The following is a 20068-nucleotide window of genomic DNA, read 5'->3' on the forward strand; positions in this document are numbered from 1 at the left end:
TCATGTTCTGTTGACATTTGTATTCGAAACAGACTATGTTCTTTATTTTGAACTCTTATTTGTAGTAATCCTAGACAGTCCGTATATTGTTGTGACACCAGATGCTGGGTAGAGACTTGTATTGGCTTTCTAGACGTTGTTTCTATATTTAGTTCAGACTTCCGCTAAATTTTACTCTTCGTTGTCTTTTTAACTGCTTATCCATTGATAATTTAATTGCTTAATCATGTATAAAACAAGATAGGTTAATGTTTGCAAAGGTTCTTGGCTTGCCTAGCTACCACGAGTAGGCGCCATCACGACCCCCGATGGTGGAAAATCCGGGTCGTGACAAAATCTCTGCCCACGCGAACTAGTGCGAGGCTCACCGAGAAATATCAACCTGTGCGCTCTAATTAACGAAATCCTCGCCTGCGTCAACTGATGTCTCTGTAAAAAAAATTAGCGGGGAATGAGTCGCTAGCTCAGTGAGTAATAACACTTAACCACAACCGTTTTTATTTGGAGACAAGTCAGAAACATGCTAGTATCTCAAAGAGAAAATACATAGAAATTCTCTTTCAGAAACAATAAATAATTTTCAGGCTCATCACACTTTTCTTGTAGTAAAATATAATTAACAATTCAGTAATAAGCTCGGTAACCACTGTATATTATAAGTATTCTCATTTTGGGAGGTTTCAATGAACGGATCATGTAATCGGTATAACTGTGGACTTCTTTGCAAGAAGTCATATATAATTGTAGTCCCTGCTCGAGGGAAATCGGTAACGATATGCTAGTTCTACCTTCCCACTAGCGAGGGCTATAACGGTAATCGGTAATTACAAGGTGCACCAGGTCTAACGAACCCGCCGTTAACTACGGGATCCTTCAATGTCTACTCTCATTTATACTTGTCTCTATAATCCATATATACTCGTAGAAACTATTTTTAAACAATATAGGGCATTTCGGTTCTTATCAAATCATATAATTTTCTTTTGATAACAGTAAATTCAAGTAACGGTAAAACAGATCTAGTGACAACGAAAATATTTAAAACCACGGTATTCATCTCAAATAACTATTTCGGTATCATATCAAGTAAAAGACTTGTCCCACATGCAACTCAAAATAATTGGTAACATATTCATATTAAAAATCATGTGTAAATCATGCAAGTTATGAAAACACAAATTGCGGTAAGATTACTACTCACCGTACTCGTGCCGAAATACCAACCGCTTCACCTCAAGCAACTCGTACAAATTCCTCCAATCAATCTATAATTACATAATATCGATCTCATTTTAATTTCCCCATTAGGCTAAATCCACCACTAATTTAGAATACCCAATCATCGGGGTTCACGTTTGAGTCTTAGTTTGTGGATTTATATTTAATTATAGAACTAGTCCATAATTCTATCAATTTCAAACTATATGGCACTCCCTCCGGTCCAAAATAAGTGATTTTTTGGATGTTTTCACACAAATTAAGAAATTCACCTTTTAGCATTAATTAGCAATGGAATTGACCATATTAACCTTTACTATCTCACATAAACACTCCTAACACATATTCCAACACCATTTACTTCAAAGACAATGTAGGAAAAAAATAATTAATTCAGTCTTGAAATCTGGAAAAATCACTTATTTTGGACCACAAGAAAAAGGCCAAAAATCACTTATTTTGAACCGGAGGGAGTATAATTTATTCCTCTAGAAGTAGATCTATCAGTGCTTAAACCAAACCTTTATAGCCTTGTTATCTCTATAGTAATTGTATATCATTTTATACCCTGAAGCTACTTTCTTTTAGAGCATTGTTCCGTGAAGATTACAATGTTTGCAAAGATAGAAAATTATGCTAAGGTAAAGGTGTTAAATTTTTGTCACGGTTCCACTCCTTTTTATACTTGATGGCATTTGACCGTTGTGGCTGACTTGCTTCATTTAATATCCAGAATATCCTTACTGTATCTCCTTCTAATTCTTCCGAAGGTTGATGTTTAAATTTCCGCTTCTGGAATCTTCTTGCTTAATATTGGCTTCTTGATTGTCTCCAAATTAAACTTCTAATTTCCTGATTTTTGTGGAGTCACGATCTATGGCTGCCTTAATTAGTTTTTCAGTTCCAAATCTTAAGACTCCTTAAATGTTCTTGTCCTCTTTAATGTCAAAATAATCGCGGTAAGTCATTTTTTTATGTCTATATATATAGAAAGTTGATATTGAATTCTCTTGTACTACATGAAATTGTAGAGATACAGTGAAATAATTCAACAGATGAGGAGCAGGGGTAGATGCACCCTAGTCCAAGCGGTGTCATCCGACACCGCTTCGCCGGAAAACTTTAGTTATTGCACATAAACATTGTGCAAAACGTATACATATAAATCATACGACATTGCTAAACAAAAGATAGTGTTTGGTGTGATGGTTAAGCACCTCCTTGCAACGTCCAGGAGGCCTCTTTTGTTTAAAAACAGAACTGTGTTCTCTTCCGTGACACCATAAGTGATAAAGAAATACTATTTAACTTTTAAAAGTAATTATTTTATAATAAAATAAAGGAATTTTAAACCGTAACTACGAAAAAGTTCTCATCATCTATAACTCGTAATTTCTAAATGACAGAGTTTGATGGTGTTGCTCTTCTCTATTTCTTATCTCCCATATTTATTGTAATAATTTGTTCACCACTTTAAACTTCGACACCGCTTACAAAAAATCCTGCGTACGCCCCTGATGAGAAGAAGAAGGTTAACCTCTTGAGTCGAAGGAGAGCTTTAATACTTTCAATTTCAACTCCAAATTCTTCCTTTGCCCAAAGCTTTCTTCTTCTTTTTCTTCTTCTTCTCTTTTCCCCTTTTTCTTTTTATGCTCGTTTTCCTTTGTTTTTTTTTTTTTTTTTTTGCCTATTCGAAGCTTTCTGCTTCGTTTTCCTTATAAGGGTGTTGTTAACCCTTTTCAATTCTTTGTTGGCAGATAGTGTAATGGGCCCTTTTTGCTTTTCTTATTTTTTTTCTTTCTTTTTTTAGTTATTTTGTTTTATTAATTTGCTCCCTCTTTTTTTTTTTGGTTATTATTTTATTATTATTTTGCTATTGACCAATACACCCTATTAAATATAGGGTATTACAGCGAGGCTTGCCTTCTTCTCAACTTTTTAAGAGCTAGAAGAAGAGCAATTGTTTATATACCCATTAAAAAGCTCTTCATCTTTCAATATGGGACAATGTTCCTTCATCAAGGGGGGAAAACTTAAAATTTCACTTAAATTTTCAATTCCCTCTATTTCTCATTCACCCTCTTTTAAGCCATATTAATGCTTAAAACCCAACATTACCTAGTATCTTTGGAGTCCGACAAATTTTGAATTCGCATCGAAAATTTCACATTTGTAGATTCAACTTCCAGGCACTCTAACATTTTTTTTGAATCTCAATATTAAAATTCATGGCTCCCAAGGGCAGCCCTTTCATAAAGCAAATAAAGCAATCGCTTTAGGTCCCATATTTGTGGGAGGAGGGGGGACATTTTTTGTTATACTTAATAGACTATGTATAAGTTTAAAAAAGAGTTTTGTCCAGTGAAAAAGTTTGATTTCTTTCTACCAAGAAAATTGCACTTGAAATGAATATCGAACCCGAATTTCGTAAAAAAATGTGTGATATATAGGATGTAACAATTTGATACAAATATTGATAATGAAATCTCAAAATATTTCAAAGAGTCATTTAGAGTTGATTACTTCTATACATTGTAGACAAGACTATTTTTTCACTTCAAAATAGATTTGGACAATTCGAAGCATATGAAAATATTTTTGGTTTTCTATTTAGCAGTAAAAACTATGATCACTAGATATTGGAAATTTGAAAAAATATTGCCTTAATCGTGAATGTTCCTTAAAACGTAATAATCAATTCGATATTGATGGTTTAGATTTATTTTCTGAATTAAAAGTATTAAGGAAAGTAGTACAATTAGAAGATAACAGTTTAATTAATACAGTTAATCAAATAAAAAGATTTAATTCTTTTCCAAATGCCTAAATTACTTATGGAATAAGGTTAATAACTCATGTTACCGTTGCTTCAACGGAAAGAAGTTTTCAAAATTTAAATTGATAAAATCTTACCTAAGAACAACAATGGCACAAGAAAGATTAAATGGATTAGTTATATTGTCAATTGAGAAATACTTATTAGGAGTTATTGATTATAAGAAAATTATTAATAACTTTGTATATAAGAAAAACTAAAATATAGACTTCAAATAAATAATAAATTAAAAAATTAAAAAGTTAAGGCCCCTCAAAAAGTTTGGACTTAGGCCCCAAAATACGTCGGGCCCCCTGATGGTTCCTCCACTATCATATCACCAATCAAATAATAAAATCTTGAGAGTAATCCCACTTCTGTTTTCTATTTTATCTAAAAAGAAAGCGCACAAATTTTCAACCAAAGGATATTTCATTATTTAATAAGACAAACAGTTTGAATACCAACTGCTTATTTAATTGGTTTAAAGTTGGATTAGCTGGTGTCATGTATTTAATTAGTTTAAAGTTGGATTAGTAGGGTTTTAATGACGACTTTATGTTGAGCACCGTCCTATTGTTTTCTTCCATGAACCAACATTAAATTACTCACTATTACTGGGTTGTTGTAATACCAGTGAGGTTATAAGGTTTAAACCTATAAATACTATCTTCTGGCTTCATTGTTAATTTCGTCAAATATTGAATATAAAAACACCAATAAGCCATTCTAACACCTCTCAAAATAGGAGAAAAAAATAGAAATAGCCCGATTTACAGCTGGTAATTAAAAAAAAGCCACAATTTCAAAAGTAATCGAGATTTAGCTATTTTTTCATGTAAACATATAATCTGAAAAAAACGCCCTTACAAATCTGAAAAAATTCCAGCATAATATGCTGGAGTTCGAATATTTACATACGAGATTCCAATATAATATGTTAGAATTTCATAATGTGCTCGAGTTCCAACAAAATAGACGGGAAGTTTAAATGGAGGAGCTCCATAATCCAGAATACATCAACGAGCTAACTACTAAGTAACACTGATTATTAGTACTAAAAATTGAGAAAAATAGAACTACTATAATTATCAATAGCTTGCTGCATTTAGATTATACATATCTAGTAGCACAGAAATACTTACTAGAATGCATGTATAACTAATGGTGGGTGGTAGGACATGGATGAAATTTGCAGCATCCTTTAAAATAAAACCCACACCAATTTGTTAGAATCTTGATATTCTTTGAGGATTTACTAAATTAAATAATGAATATGTTTATCTGCTTTTATTTTTCTACGTAGGGCGGACATTGATTTTTAAAAAAGGGTTTATTTTAAAAATGAAACAATGATTAGCGACAAGGGAATAAAAACACGGACGAACGTCGAAAGAAACAAAAAATATTACTCCAACTGTACTGCATACTGCTTAAATTTTAAATTTAAATTTAACACGTTTGAATTTTAATTGTTTCTCTATCTAGCTAAGCCTTGTATACTTGTGACGACCCGTCCGTCCGTCTTAAGAATTAATGCCCCGATCTCCTATTAACTGCTTTCCCCAAGTTTATTTCTGCTATTTTAATTTGCCGGGATGTTCGATTTTGAGTTTCGGAGAGTTCTGGGACACTTAGTTCCCAAATGAGAGCTTAAGCCTGGGAAATTTGACCATAGTCGGAACAGTGTGAAGACGGCCTCCGAATGGAAATCCGATGGTTTCGTTAGCTCCGTTGGGTGATTTCGGGCTTAGGGGCGTGTCCGGAGTGTGTTTTGGAGGTCCGTAGCTAATTTAGGCTTGAAATGCCGAAAGGTCGAATTTTGAAGTTTCCAGTTCGATAGTGAGATTTTGATCCGAGAGTCGGAATGGAATTCCGAAAGTTGGAATAGCTCCGTAGTGTTGAATGTGGCGTGTGTGCAAAATTTCAGGTCGTTCGGACGAGGTTTGATAGACTTTTTGATCAAAAGCGGAATTCGAAAGATTTTAGAAACTTAGGCTTGAATCCGGGGTGTTTTAGTTGATTTGATTTTTGTTTGAAATGTTTTGATGATTGGAACAAGTTTGAATAAGGTATTAGGATATGTTTGTGCTTTTGGGTTGAGGTCCCGGGGGCCTCGGGTGAGTTTCGGGTGCCTAACGGAAGTTGAATGTGGACTTGGGAAGATTTTTATTGCTGGTATCTGTCATAACCGCACCTGCGGTTTGGGTTCCGTAGGTGCGGAGCCGCAGAAGCGGCTATTACATCGCAGAAGCGGAAAAAGGGAGGGCCGGCATAGACCGCAGGTGCGGCTCATCCGGTCGCAGATGCGAAACTTGCTGGACAGAATGTTTTAAGTTCTGAAAATGGGACGAAGTCCCATTTTCCATTTTTACCAATTTGGAGCTCGGGGAGAGGTGATTTTCGGGAGATTTTTTTAGAAAAACAACGGGGTAAGTGTCATTAACTTAATTTTGGTTAGATTATTCGAATCTATTACTAGTTTTGGCATTAAATTTGTGGATTTAGTTGGAAGAGTTTCAAAAACCCTCTCGGATAGATTTGAGGATTTGAGGGTCGAAATGTTATGGGATTTGGATAATTTTGGTATGGTTAGACTCGTGAGAGTGCGAAGCTTCTGAAAACATAAATTTTACCCGATTTCGAGACGTGAGCCCAGGGACGTTTTGGTCATTTTAACTAATTTCGCGTATTAGCTTAGAATTTAATTGTGGAATCAGTTACTTGAGGTGTTATTTACGTTATGAAATTGAATGAATAGATTGGGGCCATTTGAAGTCGAATACTCGTGGCAAGAACGTGATCTCGGGTTGATTTTGAGCCGGTTCGAGGTAAGTGGCTTGTCTAACCTTGTGTGGGGGACCTTTCCCCTTAGGATTGATATTGTGGTAATTGAAATGCCTCGTACGTGAGGTGACGAGCGCGTACTTGTGCTAATTGTCGGAAATCCGGTTTTTCATTAAAAAGAGCCTTGAATTGTGTTCTTCCTTTTCTTACTTACACTGTTTGGAAATTAAATCTATTATAGCCTAGAGAAGCATGTCTACTTGTCTAAATTGCTCTATTTGCCTTAACTGTCTTAATTCTATTACGTGCACCATGCTAGGCTAGGATTACCTGCTTCACTTTGATATGAAATTGATTGGATTGAATTCTTGTTGTTGCTACGTATTTACTTTGGGACTACGGAACGGTATTTCGGGAGATCCCCCTGCACTTTTACTTTGGGACTACGGGACGGTATCCAGGGAGCTCCCCTTTATGTTTACTTTGGGACTACGGAATTGCATTCCGGGAGATCCCCCACTTTTACTTTGGAACTACGGGACGGTATCCCGGGAGCTCCCCTGTATGTTTACTTTGGGACTACGGAATTTCATTCCGAGAGATCCCCCTGCACATTTATGAGTTGGACTACGGGACTGCACCCGGGAGATCCACTGGATATGATATTTATATTTGGGGACCACAGGACGGTATCCTGGGAGGTCCCCGATTGTTATCTTGGAGCTGAGTTGTGTTCTCTTACTGTGTTTTACTTACCTCTGTGATAGTTGTCGCTGTCCTTTATATCTTGTGTTACTTATTTACATTGTTTATTTCACAATGTTAACCCTTATATCTTACTTAACCTCAGTAGAGCCCTAACCTTCCTCGTCACTACCCGACCGAGGTTAGGCTTGGCACTTACTGAGTATCGCTGTGGTGTACTCATGCCCCTTCTGCGCATGTTTTTCATGTGAAGATCCAGGTACTTTCGCTCAGTCTTATCATCCTTGAGGCGAGGCATTTCTGTAGAGACTTCAAGGTATATCTGCCGCGTCCGCAGACCGAGGAGTCTCTTTCTATTCTTGCTGTTTAGTATTAGCCCTTATGTATTTTCAGTTCTTGTTAGACATTCTGGAGTTAGAGCTGTGTAGCACTTCTTAGCTTGTGATTCATGGATTTCCGGGTCTTGGATTTATGTGTTGGTTTTGAGAGTTAAATATGGTGTTTGCCGAGCGGCACATTTATACACTGGTTATTTCTTATTTCTGTTTTAAATTGTTTTACTTCCGCAAGTTTTTGGTTTCTTTTCCGCAATTTGGGCTTATCTAGTTGTAGAGACTAGGTGCCGTCACGATGGTTCACGGAGGGCGAACCGCGGTCGTGACAATACTCTTAACTATGAAAAGAAATATACCCAAGTATCAAGATGTTTTACCTTAACACATATATATATATATATACACACATACTAGACAGGGATGCCCGTGCTACAGCACGACCCAACATGACGGAAAGCTTTGGCATAATTATAAATTACTTACAAACTTGAGTCTCTTCATATCAGTAGCAAGACACCACCTTCATGAATAACTTAAATTTACATTATAAAAGAATAGGCAAATAATATGAACTTATAGAACGAATTGTTTTCTTTTTAGACCACATATTTCCTCTTGAATTAGATTCTAACCAGTTGCAACTGTATCACTTCTCACATCATCTTTCAAACTGCATTTTTCCTCAAACTTCAGTCCGAAATATCTTTATGTACTCATCAACCACGAACCTTGGCTAGACTTGTTTGTTTGCTTTCCTCTGCGTCTTTCTCAACCAAATTAAGCAGCTGCTGGATAAATCACTGCCCTACTTCCCAGATTATAAGACAAAGCTAGTGACATCCTAGTCCACATAAATCAGTTTTGTGAGCCAGACCAAATGAAACCACCTATGATTTAACAAAAAAAACAATTCAGCATGTAGTTACCATTGGCCAATATAAGTAACAAAGTGCAAAACCATCTAAATGTTCTTGAATGCAAAGAATCACTAAGTGCTTCCAATTTCCGATCAGGGACACTCTGATATCTTTTTCATTCTTTAGCAAAAAAAAAGTCTTTCTCTACTTCAAAAAGATACAATTTCGTACCTTTTGTCACTAATTTTGCTACTGAAATTTAATATCGGTAACAAACTAATATTTTTTGGGAGAAGACACCAAATATAGTTTCTGTTTCCTCCTCTTTATCAACATCGCACATGTTAAATCAATTGAAATACCAAAATCACATTCATCTAATCGCATTTAAGGTATGGCCAATGAATGTGGGAAGATGTAGCCAGACCTCTCTTTAATCAGTCTTCTCCGAGGTTCTTTTAATTTAGATCTTAATGGCATTGACGCCAGATGACAGGTATCATCTTTGTTCTAGTTATTTTTTTAGGTAGCACTTTATTTTAAGTGGTTTCTTAACAATTAAGAGAGTGATATCATTGTCATATTATGTCTCTGTATCTAGTTGTGTTATAACTTACTTTTGCTTCTTGTCCTTTTGAGGATAAAAATACGTTACCCTAGAACAATAAAAAAAATAGGTTAGCCCAGATTTGTATGGAGATAACAATATAAGACCTTTTATCAATTGGACCAGGACCTTTTATCTACTGGACTTTAAGTGAATCTTTTTTCAAATTAAAGCTAACATACATTAATTTTCTAGGAATTTTTACCTCCTACAGCAAAGGTTAACACCTTATTTATTTTAAATAAATACTATTTAAAAAAATTATATTCTATAGATACCTTTTAAGGTTTATAGCAAAATATTTAATTATAAGATATCTATAATCTGTAATATAGCAAATGGTATCTATAAATGGCTAATTACTACTAAAAGATAATGCTTTATGAAAATTTCCCTAATTTCTAAATCAAAGAGAATGTGCGATGAAGTACATACACAATTTCTTATATTAGCTTCTTATATATTACACCTTTTTCTTTGAAATAGTATTGCAAGATGATGAAAATATAGGGAACCATAAAAGAATATAATGACTCTAATCTCTTGTTGTCATTTTTCCAAGAGCTTAGCTTATCTTTTATTCCTCGTAGACACCATAGCTCCTGCCATAAATTGTACTACCAATCAAAGAAATCTTATCAGTCATAAGGAACACCAAATCAAATTTAGTTCATATTTACAAAAAAAAAATTAAAAAAAATCCTAATTTCCTTTTTTGAAAAGAAGTACAAAAATTGGATGAAGGAATACTAACATGAATCATACAGTTTTAACTTCATAGTAGGTATTAGGAAGTTATTCTGAAATATAACACCATCAATGCATAAGGAAAATTATTAGGAAAAAGAAGTTATTCCAGTTTTAATGTATATAATAGTTTCACTCATTATATCCCAACACTATATCGTAGGGAGTCAATTACATTTTATGCTCATTTTCTCCCAATATTTTTAGTACATTATATAACAGTACTACTAAGACTTACATTTCCTAACAACTATTCTTCTTTCTATACAAAAATCCTTTTGGATTATTTTCTTTACTATGTTTGGCTATTGTGTCGTTCGGTGAAACTACATCAAATGTCCCAAAAATATTACACGGTATACCTCCATATATTCTAAAACATATCACGATATTCTAATTTGGAATACAATCCAAATCTAACTTACCATATATTCTAATTCGAAATACAATATTCTAATTAAACAGGCCATAATGTTTTAATTTGGAATAAAAGATACCACAATATTCTAATTTGAAAAATCCAAACCTATCTTACCATAATATTCTAACGAAGAATACAATATCCAAACAAAACATACCATAATATTCTAACAAGACATACTACAGTATTCTAATTTAGAATACAGTATCCAAACCAAATATACTACAACGCTTAAATTTGAAATACAGTATCCAATGTAAATATACAATAACTTTTAATTTGAAATACAATATTCAAAGTAAACATGCTACAGTATTCTAATTTGGAATACAATATCCAGATTAAATATATTCTAACAAAACATACTACAATATTCTAATTTGGAATAAAGCATCCAAACAAAATATACTACAACGTTTTAATTTGGAATACAATATCCAATGCAAATATACAATAATTTTTTATTTGGAATACAATATTCAAACTAAACATGCTACAATATTCTAATTTGGAATACAATATCCAAATTAAATATATCACAATATTCTAATTTGGAATATTCAATATTATATTTTAGAATACATGGTAAAATAATTTTATAAAGTAGGTATACAAAGTAAAAAAAATATTTTAATTGTATATGGTGTTAACTGATATTTTCAATTGGTATACCGCGTAGATTATCCTTTTTTTCAATCTCCTTATTTTGGTATGTTGTTCTGGGTCAACTATTATGCTGCTAAAGCTTAAAACTTTGTACTCAGTTCTCCAATAATTATATATTTTTCTCCGGTAATTATATTTTTATACTTAGTTCTCCAGTAGTTTTATTCTCATGAGTCTCAATATATGAATTAGCTACATCTAACCGTTCTGAGGAATTATCGATCAGTTTTCAAATACAAAACAAATTCTATCTGATTAAATAATAACCTCCTGAACCTAGCAAAAACATTAAGAAGTATACAAACCAAGGATTTTACTCCTCGATGCTACATATTTCAGCATGTCAAATAAACAAATCCTTTACTGCCACATCTTTGATCTATAAACCCTGCTATCAATGATGTTGAAGACACAACATCTCTAACCGGAATTAGGCCAAACATATTGGATGCAAAAGGTAAATCCCCACATTCAAATAAAAATTAAGTGAATAAACCTATAAACGCAAATTTGGTTCTGTACCACTCCTAGCATTTCACCATTAGATCATTTACCTTTTTTTTAGCTTCACCTTCCTTCAAACAAAACTTAGTAGCATAATCTTTGAACACTTCAGAATACCATTTGATTGTCTAGTATTCTTATCCACCTAGCCTCTCTATTTTAAAATGATAAATTATGAGAAACAAATTTGAAGATAAACGATAAAATCATGTACAAATATTATATATTAACTCAATATACAACCAAGTCTTGAAATGATTAATACTCATTCAAAGATCAAAGGTATCTAGTACATCTGATACATTTGAGACCAAAGAAATTTCTGCATTTGCATTTAAGTTCAAGAGTAAACCAACTACTTTCGCTACTCAGAAACTGCAAAACAACTCTTCTTGACATAAACTTGTTTCAATTTCTATCTCCCAACTGACAAAGAACTTAAGAAATCACCAATGGCATCCAATGTCAACTCAACCATTAGCTCTATGAAAATCAAGTAGAAGGGATATGCATGCCAAGTTGGAAGGAACGATCAATTGTCTTATTAATTGAATATTCATACCATAGCCAGATCATTATAGTTATAAACTGTGAAAAAAATCATAAGCATAATTGTTCAAGCAGAAGAAGCGAACCGACATGCACCCAAAAATACAAGCACATATAAGAAATATAGCCACGAAAAAAGGGAGGAAAAGCTTAGAAGTCACAACAACTCATTCATACCATCCCACAATGACGCAATGGAATGGAATTAGGGAGAATAACCTTAGCCATTTATACCCCAACGACATTTGTTCCTCGTCAAAAGTCATTAAACCTGCAAAAATCAAAGATAACTGGCGAGATATAGTAAATAGGACTAAGATTTTCAATAGCCAAGAGAACAAGCTCGGCGCCGCAGTTGTCTTATACTGAGAATGCAGAAGAAAAGATTATAGAAATGAAGAAGTAGTGAAGATTTGATTACCACTCACCGTTGAAACAACAACAATCTGACAGCAGTGAGAAAGGGGAGAATTAAAAATAGCAAAAATTAAAATCCCAATAAATGAAAGATAAAAGTTGCCAAAGGAATTCTTATAGCTTACCCAGGATGTGAAAATTCAACTCCTTACCTCTCGATATGAGCCGCTCAAAGCACTATCAAGCAGCTTTATTGTAGTCTTCGCCAATTTATTCCCTTGAAATTCAAAAAAAAAAAAAAACGCTTGAAGATCGATTAAATTGTAAAAATCCCCAATTTTAAAATTTAGGTTAATATCTTAAACCCTTAATTAAACTATAGAGTAAAAGAATTTAACTACATGAAACCCTTGAGGAATGAAAAGAAGTAACAGAAAACAAAGAGGAAAATGAAAAAATAATGAAAGAAGAAGAAGGAGAAAAACCATCAAACAATCAAAACATGAATAGTTCCCTAACTGAAATGCACGTAGAAGATGAATGGGAGATTCTGGATTTTACTAATGAAGTATAGCAGTGGAGAAATAAGAAGCGGAATACACGTGTTCAGAGAAGAACATATGATACGGGTATAATTGCAATTACCAAGTACTATGTCATTGGTGAATGAATCTATTTACCTTCTCTAGGGACACGTGTATTACCATTTTTCTTTTCTGGGCCGAAACGTGTCTACCGTTTGTTACGTAGGACATCTGGCATGCACTTCTCTTATATGTATCTCTTTTATTTCCCATTCTCCTCCTTCGTTCTTACCCTATGATTTCTGTTTTCTTTCCCTTCCTCTCACTTACATCTTTAATCTTTTGTTACTTTTCTCTCTGGAAAAGAGTTGCTGCATGCTGCTTTCCGAAAATTGGTCTGCGCTTGTGGAGCGCACCTCCAAGATTCAATACAACTCTGGTGAGCGTTGGTTGGGTTTTCACGATCTGGCTTTATTGCTATTGGCAGTTCTTTTGAATATAAATTTTAGCTCAAATCTTAGTTCATATTAGTAATATTGCCTGATTTAAACATAATTGTCGCTTTGAAGAATTTTGTTTTTGTTATCAATGGAAAATTTAAGGTATTAAAAATGACTATAATTATGAATGACTTCGCACCCATGTTATTTGATGATATGATATGTCCAAGTCATCTTATATGGAGTATTCTGTCCTTCCATTTGGGTTGCAACAGTAAAATCTCTAGGAGGGATTGAGGAATCTTCCAAAAGAAAGTCAATTTATCTTACTTTGATCATTCTGGGGCTACTGTACAAGCATTGGGTCACCGTTATGGTTGTTACCGTCTTCCACACACTAAAGATGCAAGGTATGATTGTTATATTTAGTAGGTTGTTCTACTCTCTTTCTTTGAAATTGCGGAATAGTAAGAGTGCACGAATCATCCAGTGTAGTGTTAACGTGGTTTTGTCCACTACCGTTGTCCCTTTTTTATTCTTATAAATTTAAATAATATATATCTGAGAAATTTTGAGGAGCATATTGATATTGAAAATACTATAAAAATTATAAACAATATGACACACTCTCATAAGCTTTTTTGTTTTTCCTTCGGAAATGGAATGCTACAAACTTGAACATCTTTTGATTTCTTATGCATTGCATGTAGTAATATACTTTCTCAAAGAAAAATATTTCTGCTTCTTTTTAATTTGAAGTGATCTATTGCAGGCAATGCTGATTTTTTTTGTTTCTATTTGTTAATATGTTCTTCATCTTCATGTCGATGATTCACTTGCTTTAGTTTTGCTTCTTCCATACTGATTTTACAAGCCAAAAAAGCAAGAACTTGCCTCCTATTGCTGAAAAGTTAATGGGAGAATGTGGTTCCATCAAATTTCTTTTACAACTTTATTTTATTGAGAGATTTCTTCCATTCTATCATATTTAACTCTTCGTTTGTATTCATGTTCAATTAATGAACTTCTGCATAGGGTGGTAATAGCATAAAGAGAAGCTTAGCTAATATAGCTGGTGATTATATGAGATATGGCCATTCAGAATCTGTTCTACGATAAGCCGGTTTATTTATCGGCTGAAGCTGGGTAGCCTTTTCCTATTAGCTTTTTTGTTGCTAATTTATATTGCTTGAGTCATATCAAAAAGATACATCAATATCAGGCTAAGAATTGCTAGGTGTTTCACAAGACGACAATATTCATTGATTGTGAAGTAGTCTATTCCCTCGGCATGCAAGGGGAAACAGGAAGTGAAAATAAGCAGACGTGATTATTGATGTTGAAATTAATGTGTTACCATTATTATTTTCACGGAATGACATGTAATAACAAATGTCTGCTATGGCTTCTACACTAACCAATGTCGTGGCTGGTGGAGATGAGATAAATCAAGGCTTGGCTGACGAATGAGGTAGAGCTTGTGGAGTAGCTTAGAATAATTTTTACCATTGTTCTGGGTTTTCTCATTTGTCTCATTTGTCTGCATGTTATCTGGTTATCAGAGGAAAAAGGGGATGTAAAGAGCAAAGCAGACAATGGTTCCTGCTTAGCTGTTTTAATATAGATCATTATGTGTGCAAATCCCTTTTGTTTGTTCAGGTTCACAGTGTCGTATTTGCAAATCTTTTGATAGTTTCCTTTGTTTAACTACAGTAATTTGTTATTCCAGTTTTTCAGCATATAAGTCATGAGGTTAGGCAGAGCCTTTTTTTTCTTCTATCATTTTATAAGTCATGAGGTTAGGCAGATTCTTTTTTTTTTCTTCTATCATTTTATAAGTCATGAGGTTAGGCAGAGCCTGTTTTTTTTTTTTTTTTTTTTCTATCATCTTATAAAACTATTGCTGCAGCTAAGGGTATATGATGACAAATCGAGAGATGGTCCTTAATATCTGTCATACGATTAGTGAAGTATCTGATAAACAATTAAGCATGTCGATATGTCTGCATCACAGTAGAAGTATTTTTATTTCTTGCTTCTGTCTTCATCAGAGGATGCCACTTAGATGTTTATATACTTATGAAGAAGATTTTTTTAGGGTCTGTTCCATTACACTATTATTTCAGAAAAATAAGTTACATTTTATCTACATATTCGTCAAAGCCTAGATCAAAAAGGATTTTGTATTTGTTTATTTATAGACCAAAATCTATATTATTGAGGATAGGGACGTGCAATATAGGATGAAATCAGCCAGTTGGAACTCTTCGATACCGATCTTTATTTTTTCGCAGAATAAACACATATTTTCAGGTTACTGGATTAAGTAAAAATATTTTCTGTCAAGTGAAATAATTTTTTCCACTGTTAATGTGCCATCTCCAATTGTAGACAAAAAAATCATAGTATACTATTAATGTACAACTATATGATTTTTACTTTTGACTATAACTTTAGCTCTCTGGGAGTTACCATCCGATGTAAAAATCTTCCATGAACACCAGTCTAACCAGTTTAGAGCTTCTGGATTTTCTCATCAATTGCTCATTTTATTAGCGTCAGGGCGCCAAGTGGGACTTATTGTGACATGCATCAATTGTGACACTCAGAAATTTAGAATATTCTTCATTGTGTGGCCGACCATGCCTCCTTTTTAAATGGATACTTCTAAAGGGAAACTTTTGACTGCAAAAGGCCATATGTATTTGCAAATCTAAGACAGGAGAACATTGTTGATAACACAAAGTTTGGGAGATCCAAGAACTTAAAGAAAAGTTTGGGAGATCCAAGAACTTAAAGAAAATAAGTTGATGAAATATGGAAGTAGTAAAGAAATGCAAGCGGATTAAGAAAAGCAAGAAAAATAAACTAGATATGTCGAAATTCAAGGAAAGGTTCAAGAACCCTGAGATTATGTTAATCTAGATTTTGACAAGATCCTAAATGACAAAAAGTTGGTTATGAAACCAATTGCCTTCACTAGAGATAAGCTAATTAAGAACTAGATTCGGATCTTGACTTCTAGTTTGAATAACTTACGACAACAACTAGTAAAAGAAACTAGTTGCCTTCGAAGAATATCAAAAGAAACCAAAGATATCACAAGAAAGAAAATTATCTTACTACCTTAAGCTATGAACTAGTTAGGGTTGCAAGATAAATCTTCAAAGTAAAGTTCACAAAGGTTCAAAAGAACTCACAATAATAATATTAATCTTCGATAATGTTCTACAATGGAAGACAAGCACCCCTTTATATAGTAGTAAAGAAGGAGCTAGTCAAGACTTGAATAAATGAGAATTATATTCCCTAGAAGCATAGAAGACTACCCACACTAAGACCAATGTAGTCAACATACACATAGACCAATGCAAGTCAACATAGATTAAAACAACTATTAAATATATATTCTAGAAACTATTTTTGGGCTTATTTGGGCTGCTGAAAATTCCTCTCTTTTGGGGCATATTTGGGCCTCATTCCATCTCCTCTTGGACTTTAATTTTGGCCTTAAAATAGTTGTAAGACTTGGCCCAAAGATCCTCCTTGTGCTGGAGCTTTTCTTCTATTATAAGACACTTTTTAATTGCCAATTGAAGCCTATTAAGCTTGTCTTGAAATTTCTTTGTTTGAGACCTTGTCATGGGCCTTCTTGGAGCTTCCAGAGCTTCATCCTTCTCCTTCAATGATGTTGAGCTGCCATGAATGCTATCATTCCCCTCTTCTTGAAGAGAATTCGCCCTCGAATTCGAGCCTGCATCAAACAAGGAAAGATCAGAAACATTGAAGGTAGCACTAACTTGATATTCACTAGGAAGGTCAAGTTTGTAAGCATTGTCTCCAATCCTTTCAAGGACTTCAAATGGCCCATCTCCTCTTGGATCTAATTTGGGTCTTCGTTTGGAAGGAAATCTTTCCTTCCTAAAATGCACCCAAACTAAATCTCCCAGCTTAAAAATGACAGATTTTCGCCCCTTATTTCTTCTTAAGGCAGTTTGTTCATTCTTCCGTTCAATTGCAAGCCTTGTATGTTCATGAACCTTCTTCATCATTTCAGCCTTATTCCTACCATCAAGATTAACAATGTCATTAGTAGGCAAAGGTAACAAATCAAGGGGAGTGAGGGGATTGAATCCATAAACAACTTCAAAAGGAGACTTACCAGTAGAAGAGTGGATAGTTCTATTATAGGCAAACTCTACCTTGGGCAAATGTTCTTCCCAAGAAGTTAATTTTCCTTTTAAAACAGCTCTCAACATATTCTCTAAGGTCCTATTAACTACTTCAGTTTGCCCATCAGTTTGTGGGTGACAAGATGTAGAAAATAGCAATTTAGTTCCCAACTTCGCCCAAAGAACTCTCCAAAAGTGACTTAAAAATTTAGCATCCCTATCACTAACGATAGTTTTAGGTGTCACACCTACTACACCCGCAGAGGTGTAAAGGAGTTTTTCCAATTAAAGGACAATCGAAACGGGATTTGTTTATTAAAGATTCAGAGTCGCCACTTGGGAGATTTATAGTGTCCCAAGTCACCAGTTTAGAATCCCGAATCGAGGAAATCATGACTCTGTTTAACAGTCCGCGATCCAGAAATCCGAGTAAGGAATTCTGTTAACCCGGGAGAAGCTGTTAGGCATTCCCGGGTTCCGTGGTTCTAGCACGGTCGCTCATCTGTCATATTTGGCTTATTTGTTTTGATTTTAGTACATATTTTAATCTATGTGCTTTTAACTTTGAACCGCTTTTATTATTATTATTTTAAGAGAATTGCAACGTCGTGAAAACATGTCTCGAACCGCATCACATAAATGCACCCGCGATTTTTGACACATTTCGACTTCGTTGAGATTTGGATTTGGGTCACATAAATGTGCACTCGAGTTTAGGAAGGTGAATTATTAAAACAACGCGCCTAAGCAACTACGCGTTTTTAACTTTGCGAGGGCCATGGAAATTTGCTAAATGGCACGCCTCGAATTCTAAGAATTTAAAAGATTAATTAAACGAGGGCCATGCAATTGTCATTTTTGTCTGGCACGGCGCACTTCGAATCTACTCAACTAAACGAATTAAAGATATTCATATTTAAAGCTAATTCGAAATTTAATACCACAACTACGTCACGGGAACCGTACCCGTTGCCGTGATAATCTTATTACGAGCCTAAGCAAATTGTGAGATTCATGCTTATTCACTACCTGCTTTTAAATTGTGCCAATTCAATGCACCTATCTCATCTTATGATTTACTAAACTTATGACCAAAATCACTTTGTGGAGAAACAATTCACAAATCCAAGCAACAGAGAGATCCCATAACTTTATAAAAAATGAACACTTTTCCAATTGGGGGAATTACAATCAATGTCGAAGACTAAAAAACTACAGTCACTATTTACAAAACAATCGACATGTTCAAAAGGATGACACAAAATCAATTTCTGCGTGCAATCATCGTGAGCGAAAAGAGGCAAACATGATGAGAAACGCCCAAGAGAAAGTAGTTGGAACACCCGAAAATGAACTTTAGAACATGGATACTAATCAACTACTCGTGAATGATTCGGAATACACGCCGACTTACGATATATATAAGAATTAACAAAAAGCTAGCAAACACAAACAACAGATCTAAGCACTGAACGAGACGAGGCAGATTAATGCGACATTCAGCGAGATTCAAATATTTTATCCCTATCGACCACTTCTACATCAAACAGCTAGAACATAGAACTAACATTGTTCAAAAAGCAAAACTCAGCCCAGCCCTTAAAATCACAAAATTAGTTAAAGACAATCTCAATCCCATATAATAAAATAGATCGGAAATGCTTGCATATAGCTCAAACAATTAGTATGCAACAAGATATCATTCCAAGTTACAAACATTTACAAATTAACAAACTAGTCATGAGAACGAAAGCAGCAGACAGAAAAAACCAAACGGAAGGACTGACCTTATATTATTGAAATTCTGGAGCAAATACAATGAAAATAAAGCTCTAGGACAGCAAAGCATTCAAGTGAGCTATAGGCTAGGCATCTGGATCGGAATCGCAACCTCGAACAGGGAACTGAGCCTCGAACGGATAGCGGCGACCTCAAATCAACCTCGACGTAAAACTGTTTGCGTGTGTGCGCGTGATTTTTGAGAGCAGAATAGCGGCCTGGTTCTGGGGGCTGTCGTGAATGGGAAAGAAAAAAAACAGAGGCAGTAGCGTTCTGTTGTGTTAGGGGTCGTCTTCCGACGTGTTTAGTAGCTGAAACTGGTTGTCGCTAAGGTGGGTTCGTTGGAATTTTAGAGGTGCTTTCAGAGATGGGGTGCGTTGGCTGTTGGAATCGCCTGGTTCTGGTCAGAGATCGTCATTGTTTTATTGCTTGAGAAGCCATGAAAATGGCTGAGAAGAAGATGATATTTTCAGTGGGGGTCTTGTGTATCGGCTGATTCGTCTTTCAGATTTCTGAGCGTTATTTTGTGTTCTCTTCAGCCATTGTAGGCGTTCATTTTTGTCTGTTCAAGGAGATAGAAGGGGA

The 20068-nt window shown here is 34.6% G+C and overlaps 2 long non-coding RNA genes across 5 annotated transcripts; one reads left to right on the forward strand and one right to left on the reverse strand.

The window, feature by feature from the left end:
• Window positions 1–8313: 8313 nt before the first annotated feature.
• LOC109211488 lies at window positions 8314–13164 on the reverse strand. 4 transcript variants are annotated; one of them, XR_002065730.1, is made up of 3 exons: window positions 13054–13164; window positions 12389–12845; window positions 8314–8747 (listed from the first exon to the last, which is right to left on the reverse strand). It is a non-coding gene; the product is annotated as an uncharacterized LOC109211488 (long non-coding RNA). The 4 variants fall into 4 exon arrangements; XR_002065728.1 differs by lacking the exon at window positions 8314–8747 and adding an exon at window positions 9748–9941; XR_002065729.1 differs by lacking the exon at window positions 8314–8747 and having other exon boundaries at window positions 11859–12657; window positions 12754–12845.
• A 224-nt stretch (window positions 13165–13388) lies between these two features.
• Window positions 13389–15397, forward strand: LOC109211489. Its single transcript, XR_002065731.1, has 2 exons — window positions 13389–13531; window positions 13808–15397. It is a non-coding gene; the product is annotated as an uncharacterized LOC109211489 (long non-coding RNA).
• Window positions 15398–20068: the final 4671 nt, after the last annotated feature.

This window comes from Nicotiana attenuata, unplaced genomic scaffold (assembly GCF_001879085.1).
Source record: "Nicotiana attenuata strain UT unplaced genomic scaffold, NIATTr2, whole genome shotgun sequence".
NCBI lineage: Eukaryota > Viridiplantae > Streptophyta > Magnoliopsida > Solanales > Solanaceae > Nicotiana > Nicotiana attenuata.